Source organism: Octopus sinensis, linkage group LG8 (assembly GCF_006345805.1).
Source record: "Octopus sinensis linkage group LG8, ASM634580v1, whole genome shotgun sequence".
In the NCBI taxonomy this organism is placed as follows: domain Eukaryota; kingdom Metazoa; phylum Mollusca; class Cephalopoda; order Octopoda; family Octopodidae; genus Octopus; species Octopus sinensis.
Genome location: NC_043004.1, coordinates 58,387,412 through 58,404,911, shown reverse-complemented (window position 1 = coordinate 58,404,911; position 17,500 = coordinate 58,387,412). Strand labels below are relative to the sequence as shown.

General features: G+C 35.0%; 1 protein-coding gene across 4 annotated transcripts in view; it reads right to left on the bottom strand.

Moving 5' to 3' along the window:
* Positions 1-17,500, bottom strand: part of LOC115214995 — a 482,072-nt gene that overhangs the window by 310,873 nt on the left and 153,699 nt on the right. The window lies entirely within an intron of this gene.

Genomic DNA, 17,500 nt, shown 5'->3' with positions numbered 1-17,500 from the left:
GGGCCTGGTGCAGCCTTCTGGCTTCCCAGACCCCAGTTGAACCGTCCAACCCATGCTAGCATGGAAAGTGGACACTAAACGATGATGATGATGATGATTAGCACCAAAGCTGCAACTAATAGCTACTGGAACAATTGCCATAGTTAGCAGAAGTTCTGTAGCAAATAAGTCAAGTACTTGTTTTCTTCACCAGAAAACAGCATTAATATTCCATGCTGCCTCTTAAGCAAGAACTAACTCTTGAGAATAAAAAGTAGAATCAAGAGCATATAGAGAGAGGATTAAAAACATATATAAAGTGAAAAATTAATGTTATAATTACTTTAATGTAAAGATTGCTTCTCAAATTAACTCCTGACTCCAAGTCTGTTATCAACCCTATCAATAAAATTACATAGTCTCTCTCTCTCCCAATCTTTCACAATTTTCTCTGTGAAACTGAATATTACAATTCAATGAGATGGTTTAGGTGTGTTGATATAAAACTGGAAAGTTGAAGGAGAAAAGGCCACTGCAATAGTGATGGAAGATAAAAACATGACTAATGAATCATAAATTGAGATGGCTGAATTAAGCATCTAACTGAATTATATGGCAAGAAAGTTGACTGAGGTGAATTTAGATATAATTTAAGGCATTAACTAATTCTAGCAATGAACTTTGAACTGTTAAGTCACTTGTATCTGTTAGTTTATTATGCTCATCTCTACTACAATGTATCTAACCCTTGTATTAGTCCCTATGGGTTCAGGCATAGCTGTATAATTGAGAAGTTCTTTTTTACAACTGTATGTTTTCTGGTTTGATCTCAATGCACATCACTTTGAATAAGGAACTTCTACTTCTGACCAACTAAACCCTTGTGAGTGAAATGTGGTACACAGAAACTTTGTGACAGTCGATTGAAGGGATTATTTCTTGTGTTGGATGGTAGATTTACAATGCCACCTGCTTTAATGGTGTCAACCCAATTCTTGGGAGCTGCTAGCAAAGCACACATTGTAGAAAACATTTGAGCTAAATCTCTCTTCCTCCTACCAGTTTAGGATTCCATAAAAAGGATCATAGGTACTATCATTTCTTCTCTAATCTTTATATATAAAAGTGAGGTTGTGTGCTGTCTGTCTCCTACGATTTAGATTCCTAACTAATCCCACATTTTGCGGTGCAGTTTAACCAAAACCGGGTATCTCATAGTCGTGATTCATATTGAGCCCTTCTGGGTATTAGTGTGCGTCTACGATGAGTCTACGATTAAAAAAAAATTTAACATCCTTTTTTCCCATTTTAATGCATTTTTTCGCTATTATATAAGGGATGTAACTCTCTAAAAATGTCTACGATGAGTCAACGATTTAAAAAAAAAAAATAAACCATCATTTTTTTTCCATTTTTAATGCATTTTTTAGCTATTTTTTGGCTATAACTCTAAAAATGACACAGTTAAAGTTATTTCCCTTATAAACCTGAGCAACGCCGGGCAATACTGCCAGTATACTATAAAGACATCAAATATTTGTTCTAAAGACAAGTAATTCAAAACTAGAGTAAAATGTCTATCAACTTGGTTACACTTGCTTCAATTACTTACCATTTTATTTTACATCACTTACAGAGTTGTTATTATACCTTCTAAATAGCTTATCTTCTGATTTTGGATATATCTAAAAGTTTAATCCTTTATCAAGAATTTAGTTCCTTCTTTCAATATGAGTGTGTGTGTAGGTACGAGAGAGAGAGAGATGAGGGGAGGAGAAGAGAGATGAGAGAATTGTTTAATAATTAGATAGAAGAAAAGATACTACAAAGAAAACACTTAAATAACGATCCACATTAATTATATGAAATGTAATTCTAGTCCTCTGTTGTCACAATAAAGGTTCTATTTTTCTCTATATTATGAAATCTGTTATATCCATACAATTTTTATGCAGAATCTCAATTTAAATATTTAAATCCTTAGGAAATTCAGAATCTGTGCTAAAGATTTTGTGGTAATTGTCTGTGAAACATTTTTCTGATGTAAAAAAAAAATTAAAATCAAACAAATTAAAACAGCATAATGGATTCAGATTTAGTATCACGGCAAATTAATACTGATTTTTATATCATAAACATCAGCTGCCATCACTAACTTATGTTGCTCGCTTACTCAAATGTCTAGGTCTACCTTGTTAAAAATGTTATGCATGTTATAGTTAAAAAATGGTATGAATTGGTTTGTCTTTTGATTTCCTTTACCAAGAATTTACTTGCTTCCTTCAAGTATGCCTATGTAAGAAAGGAAGAGAGAGAGTGAGAGAGAGAGAGAGAGAGAGAGAGAGAGAGAGAGAGAGAGAGAGTTAGAGAGAGTAAGTTAGAGAAGAAGTAAGAGAGAGAATGTGTGGGAGAGCGAGAGAGAGAAAGAGAGAACTGGCTAATAATCAAAGTATTTATGAATTGATAGGCTGTTGCAGAGTACTCTGGCCACCAGAGATCAGTGCTTTTGATACACTAGACAAATTACTTTCTATTGATTACTAAACTGCTAATCAATATTATAGATTTTGAGTCTTTTAAAATTCAATTCTAATTCTATCTTTTACTCTTACTATTCACATCAAACAATTTTGTTAATATATATCAGAAGTGTGAATAATATATATCATGATTGCAGATAATACATACCACATCTGTGAATAATATATAAAACAGCTGTGAATTTACTTCTGATCTGATATTTCCAGTTTGATTTAATTAAATTACAGGTCTTAAACTACTTTTTTACAAAATAGTAGATAATTTGAATTCCAGATTAGCAGTTTTGTAAAGCAACTCTATTGTATTATTCCTGATTGGTACCTCATTAACAGCTGCTAAAAGCTCTAATTTAAAAGAAAAACACACACACATATACTCTCTTTCTCTCTCTCTCTCCACGCAACTAATAACTTATAAAAAAAAAATACAAAAAAAAAACTCATAGCGATTTGTTTTCATATGTCTTTCCTACCTTCCTGTTTGTTAAAATATTTTTTCCTTTCACTTTCTTTTTCCATAATCAAATAAACAGTATAATTATAAAAACCATAGTTGCTGATGAGATTCAATCAAATTGAAATGGTAGCTGTATATGAATAATAATAACTTTATAGTTGAAATGACTCCATTCCATCAAACTCAGGATTGCTTAACATAAAAAAAAATTCTCTGGCTGGACTACTCTTTCCCTTACAAAAGAAATAAGTGACCAATGAACCAACAATATATCATACATTCTAAAAGAGTAATTGTTATATATAGAAATACTGATCAATTTTCATTTACATTATATACATTTGACAGATATTTGTCCTCATCTTGTATGTTGTTAACACATTTTGGCTGATATACCCTCAAGCCTTCATCAGGTGTCTTGGGCAAATTTCGAACCTGGGTTCTTATTCCTAAGGTATTTTTCATTGTTGTTGTTATTATCATTATTATTATTATTGTTATTATTATTCAAGTCACTACTTGGAATCAAGCTCAGAATCTTAGGGTTAGTAGCCTGTTCTCTTAACCATGACACCATATGCCCAAGGGCGTAGTGGTTAAGAGCACGGGCTACTAATCCCTAAATTCCGAGTTCGATTCCAGGCAGTGACCTGAATAATAATAATAATAATAATAATAATAATAATAATAATAATAACAACAACAACAACAACATCAAAAATTACCTTAAGAATGAGAACTCAGTTTTGAAATTTCCTCAAGACACCTAATGAAGGCTGGAGGATATATCAACCAAAATGTTGTGTTAGCAACAAACAAGATGAGAACAAATATCTGTCAAATGTAAATAATGTAAATAATGTACATAATTCCTCATCTCTTAAATATAGAACTGAATTTTCATTTAGTTTAAAATGACAAAAAACTTTTCCTTCATGAAATAATTTTGGTCAGTTAAATGAATGTTAATCAGACAGTTCTACTGCCTCTCAGATATTACCAATATGCTTAAAGGTAACCCAAAATATCTTTGTTCCATTATCACAGAAACTAAAATCTGAAGCCTGCACAGACCTTATGATCATAAACTTAATGAATATAGGCACAGGAGTGGCTGTGTGGTAAGTAGCTTGTTTACCAACCACATGGTTCCGGGTTCAGTCCCACTGCGTGGCACCTTGGGCAAGAGTCTTCTACTATAGCCTCGGGCCGACCAAAGCCTTGTGAGTGGATTTGGTAGACGGAAACTGAAAGAAGCCCATTGTATATATGTATATATATATATATGTGTGTGTGTTTGTTTGTGTGTCTGTGTTTGTCCCCCTAGCATTGCTTGACAACCGATGCTGGTGTGTTTATGTCCCTGTTACTTAGCGGTTCGGCAAAAGAGACTGATAGAATAAGTACTGGGCTTACAAAGAATAAGTCCCGGGGTCGAGTTGCTTGATTAAAGGCGGTGCTCCAGCATGGCCGCAGTCAAAAATGACTGAAACAAGTAAAAGAGTAAAAGAATAAAAGAGAAAGAGTATGTAATTAAATGATTATAATGAATCACCAAGAAAAGAATCCCTTGCTATCCTCCAGAGCAAAGCCTTTTCCATTCTGTCTGCTGGTGCCATAAGAATTGTTGAACTATGACATAGTTGTGTCTACAGTAAATTAGTATGTGGATGCAATTTTTACTCTTTTACTCTTTTACTTGTTTCAGTCATTTGACTGCGGCCATGCTGGAGCACCGCCTTTAGCCGAGCAACTCGACCCCGGGACTTATTCTTTGTAAGCCCAGTACTTATTCTATCGGTCACTTTTGCCGAACCGCTAAGTGACGGGGACATAAACACACCAGCATCGGTTGTCAAGCAATGCTAGGGGGACAAACACAGACACACAAACACACATATATATATATATATACATATATGTGACGGGCTTCTTTCAGTTTCCGTCAACCAAATCTACTCACAAGGCTTTGGTCAGCCCGAGGCTATAGTAGAAGGCACTTGCCCAAGGTGCCACACAGTGGGACTGAACCCGGAACCATGTGGTTGGTAAGCAAGCTACTTACCACATAGCCACTCCTGCGCCTATATGCACTCATGCATAAACAACAGTTATCATTACATCAACAATAAATGTACAACTGTTGTCTGTGTAAAGTAGTTTTAAACCAAAAAACGGGAAATTCTGGAGAAATGTTTAACTTAAGAACCACAAATGAAAGACCTCTAGACATGAATCAAATGTTTACATATTCTTTATAGAGTATACCAACATATTTGACTAAGTAAAAATGCCAAGTATAATGTGTATTTTATAGCTGAAGCTCAGGAACATGAAATATAGACCTCAAAATAATAATAAGAATGTTCTGAAATTAAAGAGCAGTGGTAAGAACAGAAGGGAAAAACACTTCAGAAATTAGAACTAGGAAAGGAATTACGCAAAACTAGGAACTGAGGTCCTTCAGAGAAGTTGAAATCATGACAGTAGTATTAATATGAGGTATGAACATCAACAGCCTTAGTTAAGGAGACAATATATCCTTATTAACTTTCAATGGAGACCACCTACAAAGTCATGTAACTACAGCAAATGGTAAAGAAATATCCATATGAAATGTGAAGTAAACAAAGTTATTGATAGTTGGCGAGAAACAAGAGTTGCCAAAAAGTAAACATCACTACTGCAGGAAAGTCAACTGAACAGGTATCAAAGGCAATATACTTGAGATATATGCAATTAGAAAATAGAAAAAAATATGAACTAGAAATCAAAAAGCAGGATTGAGATGGCTGGAAAATCATTTGAAATAATGTCAAACATAGTAACATCAAGAAACATTAATATCAAACATAGGAAGAGATTATTAAAAAGTTATGTATAGTCTACTCTAGTAAATGGAGCTGAAACATAGACATCAACAAAAGTAGTATAAAAATATCTTACAAGCTTTTGAGATGTGGACATTTAGAAGACTTGAAAATATCATGGACTGAAGACAAATCCAATAATAAGATGGCAAATTTAAGACATTTTATTAGAGACCATCAAAAAGAGAAACCTAAAATATTTTGGACACTTAATTAAGTTGGTGGTGGTAGGGGGGATGGGTGGGGGTGGCAGATGACTGGGAAATGGAAGAAGAGAGAAAACCAAGAATTAAAGGAATGGATAACATAAAAAATTGAACTGATTTAAAATACAATGAATGCATAAGGACATTTAAGAAAGAGTGAGATGACAAGCCATGTTATTCAACCTGCTGTGAATAGACAATACCTAAATGATGATGGCAATTCAACTCTGAGGGAGAGAGAAAAAGAAAGGAAAAAGAAGGGAAAAAGTGAGAGATACAGAAAGGAGAATGAAGTGGAAGAAAAGTTAAGAAGCTTTTAATCAGTAACTGTGATATCATTGTTTCAAATTGTATTGATATGTTAATTACAGATAAAAGTTATAGGCTGGCAAGCTGGCTAAGAAATGAGTAAGTGTAATGATGCTTGATTTTTAAGTGGACCTGCTTCATATGGTAATGGCTCTCGTGTGTTTTAATTTTATATCCCATCAATTATGCTGTCTTGTATCTTTCAACAAATGACTAAATACTGCCCTGATGTACAACAGTTACTGAAGGTGATAAAAGAATAAAAAGACTGTCAAACTAGTTGGATATTTAATGATTGGTTGGTTTACAGAACAGAAATAAAATTCCCTCATAGGAAAAATAAAATAAACAGGATTTACATAATATAATTGTAATCCTTTGTTTCAATAGCTATATAAAATATTGTGAATTCAAATTACTATTCTTCTTCAAGTCAGATACCCATAGACTTTAGCCACCAAAAACAATATATATTTGCAAGAATGAGAATGACAACAATAACAACGATATCTACTACACAATGTCTACCAACATCATCATCATCATCATCACCATCATTAGTGGAATGACAATATCATCATCATCATCATTGTTTAACGTCTGCTTTCCAATCTGATCTGGCAGAGTTTCTACAGCTGGATGTCCTTCCTAATGCCAACCACTCCGAGAATGTAGTGGGTGCTTTTATGTGCCACTGGCACGAGGGCTAGTAAGGTGGTACTGGCAACGGCCATGCTGAAATGGTGTTTTTTATGTGCCACCTGTACATGAGCCAGTCCAGCGGTACTAACAACGACCTTGCTCGACTGTTTTTTCACATGCTACTGGCACAAGTGCCAGTAAGGTGATGCTGGGAACGATCACGCTCGAATGGTGCTTTTTATGTGCCACCAGCACTGAAGCCAGTCAGCTGCTCTGGCAATGATCATGCTCAGATGGTGCTCTTAGTGCTCCACTAACACGGATGCCAGTCATCGAATTTGATTTCGATCTCGATTTCACTTGCCTCAACAGGTCTTCGTAAGTGAAAAAGTAAAATTATAACAGCAATTTCGTCAAGGTATTCCAACTCTGAATCTTAATATTCTAGATTTCAAGAATGACAAGAGAAACAAATTAAAGATATGGAGTAACAGTAAAGAAAAGTATATCCCTAATTTTGCCTTTCAATTTTCTGTATTTTTGAATAGATAACCCTTAAATTTAAATTCTGGTTAAATTTCTAGCCTCATCCACCACAAAAGTTACTACTAACAAAACCGTAACATTTCAAGTTCTAGTTTCTATTACTTTGTCCTTGATTGAATAAAATAGAATTGACCCAAAAATTTAGGCTTAAAAACAAAAAGGATCAAGAAAAAGAAAAATTAAAGGTTAACTTTGCTTTCAAAGGCTTCCAAACTATAGAATCCTGGCACTCCATTGGTTATGAAGATGAGAGTTCCAGTTGATTCAATCAACAGAACAGCCTGCTCATGAAATTAATGTGCTAGTGGTTGAGCACTCAACAGACATGCATACCCTTAATGTAGTTTTCAGGGAGATTCAGTTTGATACAGAATGTGACAAGGCCGACCCTTTGGATTATAAATACAATTCATTTTTGCCAGATGAGTTGACTGGAGCCACATGAAATAAAGTGTCTCACTCAAGGACATACTACGCCACTGGGAATCGAACTCATGACCATACACTCATGAGCCTAACCACTAAGCCACATGCCTAGACTAACATAGAATGGGGTAAATATGGATAATGGTAATATTGGAGGAGATTACAGTGTTAACAGCAATTGCTGTGATGTTAATGATAGTGATAAGATTTATATTTAAATATAGTCAATGTTTTTGGCAGTTATTCCAAATGAAACCCATGAAAAAACAAAATCTCTTTAAAATGCACTTTTAAAATGAAGTTTAAAATCTTTACACGCTGTCATTTTATCTTTACAGTTGTTATTAATTATGTGTGATAATATCAATATAAAGTGTGACTGACATTGATGTAAGATAGTGGGATTTATTGCTCGTAAGCCAAGAACAAGAAAATAATTGCAGACATTGTTTTGTATCACTTTGCAAAGCATTTAATTATGTTCAGCTAATGCTACATGTCAAATTAAGAAATCATTATTTTCTTGATCTTCGTGGACTAATTAGAAACCAGCAGTGGTATTCACTCAGTCTCACCCATATTTATTAAGGCCTGAAATAAATACTCTTACATGATTTCACTATATTTTTGGATAAGTTGCTTTCAAGCGATGCAGGCAATGTTCAGTTGATCAGAGAATATTGATTCTCACAGAAATGTTGCATTCAATCCTGCTCAAAGTTGAACTTATTAAAAAAGACATACAAAAAATTAAATAGATAAACAAATTTGATATAATCACAGACAAGAAATTCATTTTTCAGTCTTGTGTTTCAGGTTCAGTCCCACTTTGCCACACCAGGGCCTAATGCCTTCTACTATGGTCTCAAGTCAACCAATAACTAGTGAATGAATTTGATTGATGGAAACTATGTAGAAATCCATCATTAAAACCAATACTTTTAGTTCTTGGTACTTTCTTGAATTTAGTCAACTTATCTCTATTTATCTCCATTGAAATTTGCTTCTAATACAATTGCATTTTATCTTTGGTTTTATTTACTTCCTTGTTTTGAGTTTTATGTCACCTTTGAGGTACACCTGTGTCATTATCTTGCTACAGGTGTTTTATATCACAACCATTTATCTTATGTTCTGTAATAATTAGAGTTACTCCCATCAAACAAAATTTCAATTTCATGATATTAAATCACTACAACACCAAATCTTTATATATAAAAGTGAGGTTGTGTGCTGTCTGTCTCCTACGATTTAGATTCCGAACTACTCCCACATTTTGCGGTGCAGTTTAACCAAAACCGGGTATCTTATAGTCGTGATTCATATCGAGCCCTTCTGGGTATTAGTGCATGTCTACGATGAGTCTACAATTTAAAAATAAATTTACCATCAATTTTTCCCATTTTTAATGCATTTTTGGCATATATAATGGAAGTAACTCTCTAAAAATTTATTGTTAAATCTCAGAACGTAAAAAGCTACAGTAACACCCCTCTTTGTGGTTAGCCATATTGAGATGGCTATTATACTTTACATCTCTAAAAATGCTTATATAGTTATTTCCCTTACAAACCGAGCAACGCCGGGCGATACTGCTAGTTAGTCATATTTTAGTAAGTATTCTAGCTTTCATTCTCCAAGTTTTTATTAATTTTAATTATTAACTATAAAAATGACTATTTAGTTGCATTACCTTGATAATATTTCTTTTTTCTTATATTTAATTATTTTTAACCTTCAAATTCAATAGAAATACAATTAAACATTATGAGAACAAATTCTGAATTATGAAAACAAATTCTCTTTTTGTTTGGAACCTATATAAAAATAACACACATACTAATGGAGAAAGAATTTTTAATCAGAGTAGAAACTATGATATTAAACCCAGATCTACTTCAGTGAAGACCCATATGATTATTGTCTTTGCATTTAACAGCTAAGCAGGCAAAAATGATGATCTAGATGAATGATTCCAAACTTTAATTGTGGAGGAGAAAACTAGGTTCATAGCTGCTGAAAACCCTCTCAGCTCTCTAAGAATAGAATAGTGTAAGATGTTTCCCTATATAAGACATTTTACTACAGAATATTAAAAGAAGAAGAGCCAACTGATATTTCCTTACCAAAGATGACAACCATTTTCATGAGATACAATAAAAACAGGAATGTTGTTTAAGATGTATAAGTTACATCATCATCATCGTTTAACGTCCGCTTTCCATGCTAGCATGGGTTGGACGGTTCAACTGGGGTCTGGGGAGCCCGAAGGCTGCACCAGGCCAGTCAGATCTGGCAGTGTTTCTACAGCTGGATGCCCTTCCTAACGCCATTAGACATAAAAAAGTGTATACATTATAAAGCTGTTCCTTCCTGCACAAAAATGATGGGATGATAGTGGTGTTCCTAGTGATTTTATACATAACTATTTTGATAGCATCTACAAATAATAATAATAATAATCTTTGACAAAGTTAAAAAATCTAAATGATAAAAAATATCCAAATGTGGATTTTGTTAATAAGATTATAATATTTCAGGCCATCAATTGAATCTTCAAAGATGTATACATTTTCAATGTTCAGATCTATACTACATCCTAACCTGTCTGATTCCTGACTCTCACAAGACATCTTACTGGGTGTGTGCATAGTACTGAACTGATCCCTGCATCAGTGGCTGAGTAGATAAGGACAGTGTTTAGGAACAGAGGTTCCTAGTTCAAAGCTAGTCAGATACTATGTACACATCCAAGAGGAATAAGACAACCAGTGATGAATGGAGATAAAAACTAATTGAAAAATAGTGCAGATAGAAATACTAAAAATTCCTTACATCTCCAAAGATAAGGTCAATAGCTTGAAGAATTATTTAGCTAATTTACAAAGTTTTATAGATCTATTTATGTTGGCTAGGTTATCAATTTTAGGAGTGGAGATATTGATTAAATTCTAAAGATGTGATGCAAAGGCATAAGGAATGAATGTCTAGGATTACCCAGTCCTAACATAGACCTTGTTTTAGGCATTCTCTGCTGCTTATACTCACTCTTCCCTAGTTATAATTCCAGCATTATATAAACTCAATACTTGCTGTAACAATTTTATTGAATTTCTGAGAAGGTGAAATATACACTACTCTGTCAATAGTAAAACAGCAGAAGGTTGAGAGTTTGCTTGACTTGTAGTAATATTGTTGTTTGGCAGTTGTCCTTCTGAAGGAAGTGAAATAATTTGCAGGAACAAACTACAATAATAAAGTCAAAATCAAAATCACACTTGGCATGAGATGTTTATTAGTTTTCCTAAATATTTGATGAATTATCTTTTGTGATCTAGAACTGCTCAGCTAAAGCTGATTCGCTAGTATGCCCAGCAACAATTCATAGAGATTCTTACTTGTGATATGGTTTATACTATGAAAGATATTCACCTATAAAAATAGTTTCTCTAGAAACACAAGAGTTTCTAATTCATGCTATGACGTGAGGGAAAATAACGAAAGGATAAAAGGGAAAATATTCATTATATATCTATACATATTCTACTTGCAAAGTCATTTATAAGAAAATGTTTAACTAGACAGATATCTAAGAGCAATTAATTCACATCTGATGAACAAGCTAATACAACCTGGCTAACTGAATATTTTAAGTCTGACCAAATACAAAAATTGGCAGAGGTCAAAATATGTTAGCAGTCACAAATTAATTTTCTACAGTCATCAAAATGACATAAAGAAACATTGATAACATTATGGTTACAGAAGCCTCTTTGAATGTAAAAGAGTCAGGAAAAAAGTCTATATCATATTGACATGAGACTAATTGACTTCGAAAATAGAGCCAAAAACACCAATAATCATACTAAGCAAGTTTACTGAGCATCTCACTCAATACCAAAGAGGGCATGAATTTTCCATGAAATTTTAAAGTCTGGATTTTAATTCTGTTTTTATTAACAACATCCTCTGGAAAACAAACGAAAAAAAAAGCACAATACAAACTTGGAGTAAATTTCACATCTGGAAATATATTCAGCAGTAGATTCATACATATTACATATTGGGTAAATTTTGATGATGATGATGAGGAAGGGGAGGAGGGGTGGATTAGGGATAAGGATATATTATACTATAATGAGAAAAGAAGAAAGGATAATATGCAAGAAGAGTTTCTAAATCTCAATTCCAGGTGTCTCAGCCTTCCTTTCCACAGAAAGAAACCTGGCAATCTGTCTCCTACCTGTTTTCCAGTTAACTTCTCATATTCAACTTACATTCAATAAATTCTTTCAGTTATTACCTGAATAAAGGACTAGTTGACATATATGATGAAAATGAAAGGTAAATAGAAATTTATGACATACAGGACAACTGAGTGTTTCTACATAACAGTTAGCTGTAAGCTATAAATCTAGTCTGTAGCTGGAACAAAGAATCATCCAGCAGGAAGAGGACAGTGGTGGAAGGTAGAGCCAAGCTAAAAGAATATCTTGAAAATAAAGAAATAAATGGCAAGTAAATAACAATATCAGGTGACTAGAAAGGAAGTTAGACTTCAGTATACATAGCAAGGATAAAAACTGAAAGTTACAAGTTTGCCAATCTTCTATGATGAGAAAATTAGAGATGAGGTATTCCTGGTTGCAAAGTAGTGTGTTATGTCAGTGCAAATCAAGAAGTTGGGGAAAAGTGATAATGGAACATTAGCTGGGTACTTGACCTCATTGACACTAAGAAGAAAAGAAAGCGGTATAGAAATGTTATTTTGAGAAATTGCTGAATAAAGAGAAAGCATGAGAGAGAGAGAGAGAGAGAGAGAGAGAGAGAGAGAGAGAGAGAGAGAGAGAGAGAGAGAGAGAGAGAGAAAATGAGAATGTTCTAAGAAGACCCAAGAGAAAAACCAGCTAATGAAGTTAACAAAACTGCACAATGTTACAAAACGTGATTAAGGTTATGAAACCAGGAAAAAGCAGTGGGACCATCAGCGATAGTTGCTTACATGCTGAGAATATCTGGTGAAGTCTGCCATGTGCTAGTCAGCCCTCATCAAGAAAACATAATCAAAGGTATTCCAGTAGAGATCATCATCATCATCATTTAGCGTCCGTTTTCCATGCTAGCGTGGGTTGGACGGTTCAACTGGGGTCTGTGAAGCCAGAAGGCTGCATCAGGCCCAGTCTGATCCGGCAGTGTTTCTACGGCTGGATGCCCTTCCTAACGCCAACCACTCCGCGAGTGTAGTGGGTGCTTTTTACGTGCCACCCGCACAGGAGCCAGACAGAGCTGGCAAACGGCCAAGAACAGATGGTGCTTTTACGTGCAACCGGCATGGGGCCCAGGCGAGGCTGGCAACGGACACGAACAGATGGTGCTTTTACATGCCACCGGCATGGAGGCCAGGCGAGGCTGGCAACGGACACGAACAGATGGTGCTTTTACGTGCCACCGACACGGGGGCCAGGCGAGGCTGGCAACGGACATGAACGGATAGTGCTTTTACGTGCCACCGGCACGGAGGCCAGTCGGGGCAGCGCTGGCAACGATCATAATATAATTTTATTATGTGAAAAGAATCCAGAGCCATATTATCAAATGCATTATTTTTTTGAGAGACAAAGCAGCTAATTTTAGTAGGTCGAGGGAAAACATAGCAAATCCCTTGTTAACCAGGGAAATGTCATAAACAATTAGAGTAGTGGAATCATCGTCTACCACAAGGCCTACAAGGCCAAGACTCTAGCAAGAAACGTCAAACACTAATGGATGAAATGATGAAAGTACGGGAAAAAGTTATCACATGACTAATTAGAAAGACAAATAGCTTAGATGAGATACAGTTTGTGCTTGTGTTAGGGCACTATGCTTCAACCAAATATGATGACTACAGCAAAGGTTCTTAGCTTAGAATAAACCACTATACCTAACATTCATCAAACTATAGAAGCCCTATGACAGGATCCAATGTTCTGTAATCTGGTGGTTACAAAGAAAAGTAGATGTAAGAGTTATAGAAACCATGATATGGCTATAAGTCATAATTAGTAATGGTTGTTTTTATGTTTGTGTTTTTAACAACAAAATAAAAGTGTTTATTATTAAACCAAGTCATTATATAAGAATATAAAGCAACATAATAATCCCCTCTTGGCATTCAATCAAGTCCCCTAGCATCATGTTTAAAGATATCTGTAGAATTTATTTTATTATGGAAACATCTCTCTGTATCTGTTTTTCTCACCCCTGTACACACACACACACACATACATGAGTGTGTGTGTGTGTGTGATGGACTTGCTCCAGCTTTCACTGTTGTCCAAGGATGAGAAAGACGAAACTTGGAGTAATGGCATAGGATAAAACTCTACAACATATATTGAGGGCATTTGTTTAATGCACCATGTCCTTGCCATTTTTTCTCTCTCTCTCACACACTCTGAGGCATGTATATATGTGTGTGTTTGTGTGTGTGTGTGTGTTTATATATATATATATAGATTGTAGTCAGATCAAAGCTCTGATAATCAGAGATCGGTTACTGGTAACCAAACATTGGAAACTATTGCAACCTTCGGTAAATTTATGTTGTCAGAGATTAGATTTCAGTGGGATTAAAGATAGCACCTGTCTAGAGAGCAGATGACCTCAAGAGAATGTGCAAGCACAATACTCATAAACACACACACACACACACAATATTTATTTTATGAATTTAAAACATTATGAAGTACAACTTGTAGATTATAAGTACTCAATTGAACTATGCTGTTGCTACCTGTGTCTCAACTAAGAATTTTACACATTTCATCTAGGGGTATTTTTTCCAGGCCTGAAATTCTTTAAATACTTAAATTTATCTTAAATATTCAGTTTTAACAATATTCAAAATTTCAATTAACTGATCTCTTCAGAATTAACTCCCTTGTTAGCTGATTTTAGAATTTTAGTGTTCCCATATGGAAATTCTTCTAATTGCATGTATAATTTCACTTAATGTTATATTCTAATTTCCTCCACTCAGGTATTTTCTTTTGCCATATTGATAATATCTATTTCATACTATCTGGTTGTATATGGTAAATATGCTTACCATACAACCATTTATTGAGCAAGCCTCTCATTATAGAAGGTGCTTCATAACATATATAGAATTAATAAATTATCAGGGGAAATCACTCTTAAAACATTTCTTTGTTTTTACAAGGGAGATGACTTCATGCTTCTGCTGAAATTTGAATTTTAATTATACATTTATCTTGCTTATAATTCAAATATGCCTGTTGACACACCTGTGTTCAAAATTCAAGCCTGAATATTGCTTCTCAGATCAGTAGAAATAGCTGTTTCCCTCTTCTAATCACGAACATCGCAGATATAGCTGATATTGTAAGGTTTTTATGTATGCAAAAACTGTATCTACTGCTATATCTGTGTTATAGTTTAGAATCTTCAAGAACACACCTTTCATCATCATCATCATCATTTAGCGTCCACTTTCCATGCTAGCATGGGTTGAACAGTTCAACTGGGGTCTGTGAAGCCAGAAGGCTGCATCAGGCCCAGTCTGATCCGGCAGTGTTTCTAAGGCTGGATGCCCTTCCTAACACCAACCACTCCGTGAGTGAAGTGGGTGCTTTTTACGTGCCACCCGCACAGGTGCCAGACGGAGCTGGCAAACGGCCATGGACGGATGGTGCTTTTTACGTGCCACCGGCACAGGGGCCAGGCGAGGCTGGCAACGGCCATGAACGGATGGTGCTTTTTACGTGCCACCGGCACGGAGGCCAGTCGGAGAGGCGCTGGCAACGGCCACGATTGGATGGTTCGCTTACTACTTTATATAATGATTTTGTTTTCTCCTCTGTTTTTGATGTATCATATGTACACTGATGCTAAAATGTTGTTCTTTTAGCTTTTATATGGGAGTGAATAGAAATGCTATATACGCTGTGTTTTGAAGGTGTTTCTAGTCAGGTTGATATATAACTATCTGTACCATCTGGTACAACTTAGGTTAAGGGAGCTGATTAATATATTTCTACAGTCTCATATTGGTTGAATAGGTTGCGTAGTATTGCAGGAATTAAGTAGTGGTTGAAAATTTGTTGGTGTATGCTACCCTAACAGCATTAACTAGCTTTCACTGAACTTCCATTAAATATTTTGTGGTAAGTACATCAGGTAGGGGAGTTTATACTCATCAGTGTCAGAATATTTCCAAAATTTCTGAAACAACTGAAATAGTCACTGATGAAATGAGTAAAAGTGAATCACAAGTCTGAGCTGTGACACAGAAAATATTAGCTGAGCACATTAAATGATGTGTGTGTGTCTGCATATGTGTATGTGGACATAAGTGTATTTGCATGTATATGTCTGGATATGTGTGCATATTTGCATATACTATGCAAATAGCATGTGCATTGCTTATGTTATATATTTACACATGCACACACATATATGAGCACATGAAAAATCTACATAGGTACATATGTGCATGTGTATGTACATACACTTATATATATATATATATATATATATATATATATGTACATATATATATGGTTGATGGATCATAAACACACACATCGACCGGTCTGAGATTCAAACTCACAATCCCTCGACCATGAGTCCACTGCTTTAACCACTTGGCCATGTGCTTCCATGTGCATATATTTGTGCAGACCCCTCCCACGCACTTTTACTCCCCTTATTTCGCTCTCGCGTCTCATGTTTGATCTTTGACCTCTGGCCGAAATCAGATCGCCATGTTGATTCGTTAGCTACTGCATGCATTTTTTTTCTCTCCTTCTTTCTGTGTTTTTCTCTCTCTGTGTATCTTTCTGTTGAAGAGCGTAGGCTCGAAACGTTAAAGACTTGTTTTATTTATATTTCCTGAGCGCCATACTAATACAATTGTTCGTTTGTCTTCCACCTGCCTTCGTCTTTTGTTTATTTTCATAAAGCTTCCCGTTATATATATATATATATATATATAATATATAATATATATATATATATATATATATATATAATATATACATATATCCACATGGCCTAGTCGTTAGAGCAGTGGAGTCATGGTCGAGGGATCGTGCCTTCGAATCTCAGACCGGGTGATGTGTGTGTTTATGAGCAAAACACTTAAGCTCCACACGGCTCCGGCAGAAGGTAATGGCGAACTTCTGCTGACTCTTTTGCCACAACTTTCTCTCAATTTTTCCTCCGGCATCTTGCAGTTCACCTGCAATGGACCGGCGTCCCATCTACGTGGGGAACCTATACACCAAGAAAACCGAGAAACTGGCCCTAATGAGCCAGGCAGGGATCGAGAAGGAACAAACATATATATGCATACAGGTATGTTGATCCAAACAAGAAAAATAGAACTCAAAATATGAGAATATGTATATTTTTATTAATGTTTAGAAGTAGTAACAGAGTCACTCAAGGTCTGAGAGTTTTATACACTGGCATATATATATATATATATATATATATATATATTGTATATATAATTGTTAT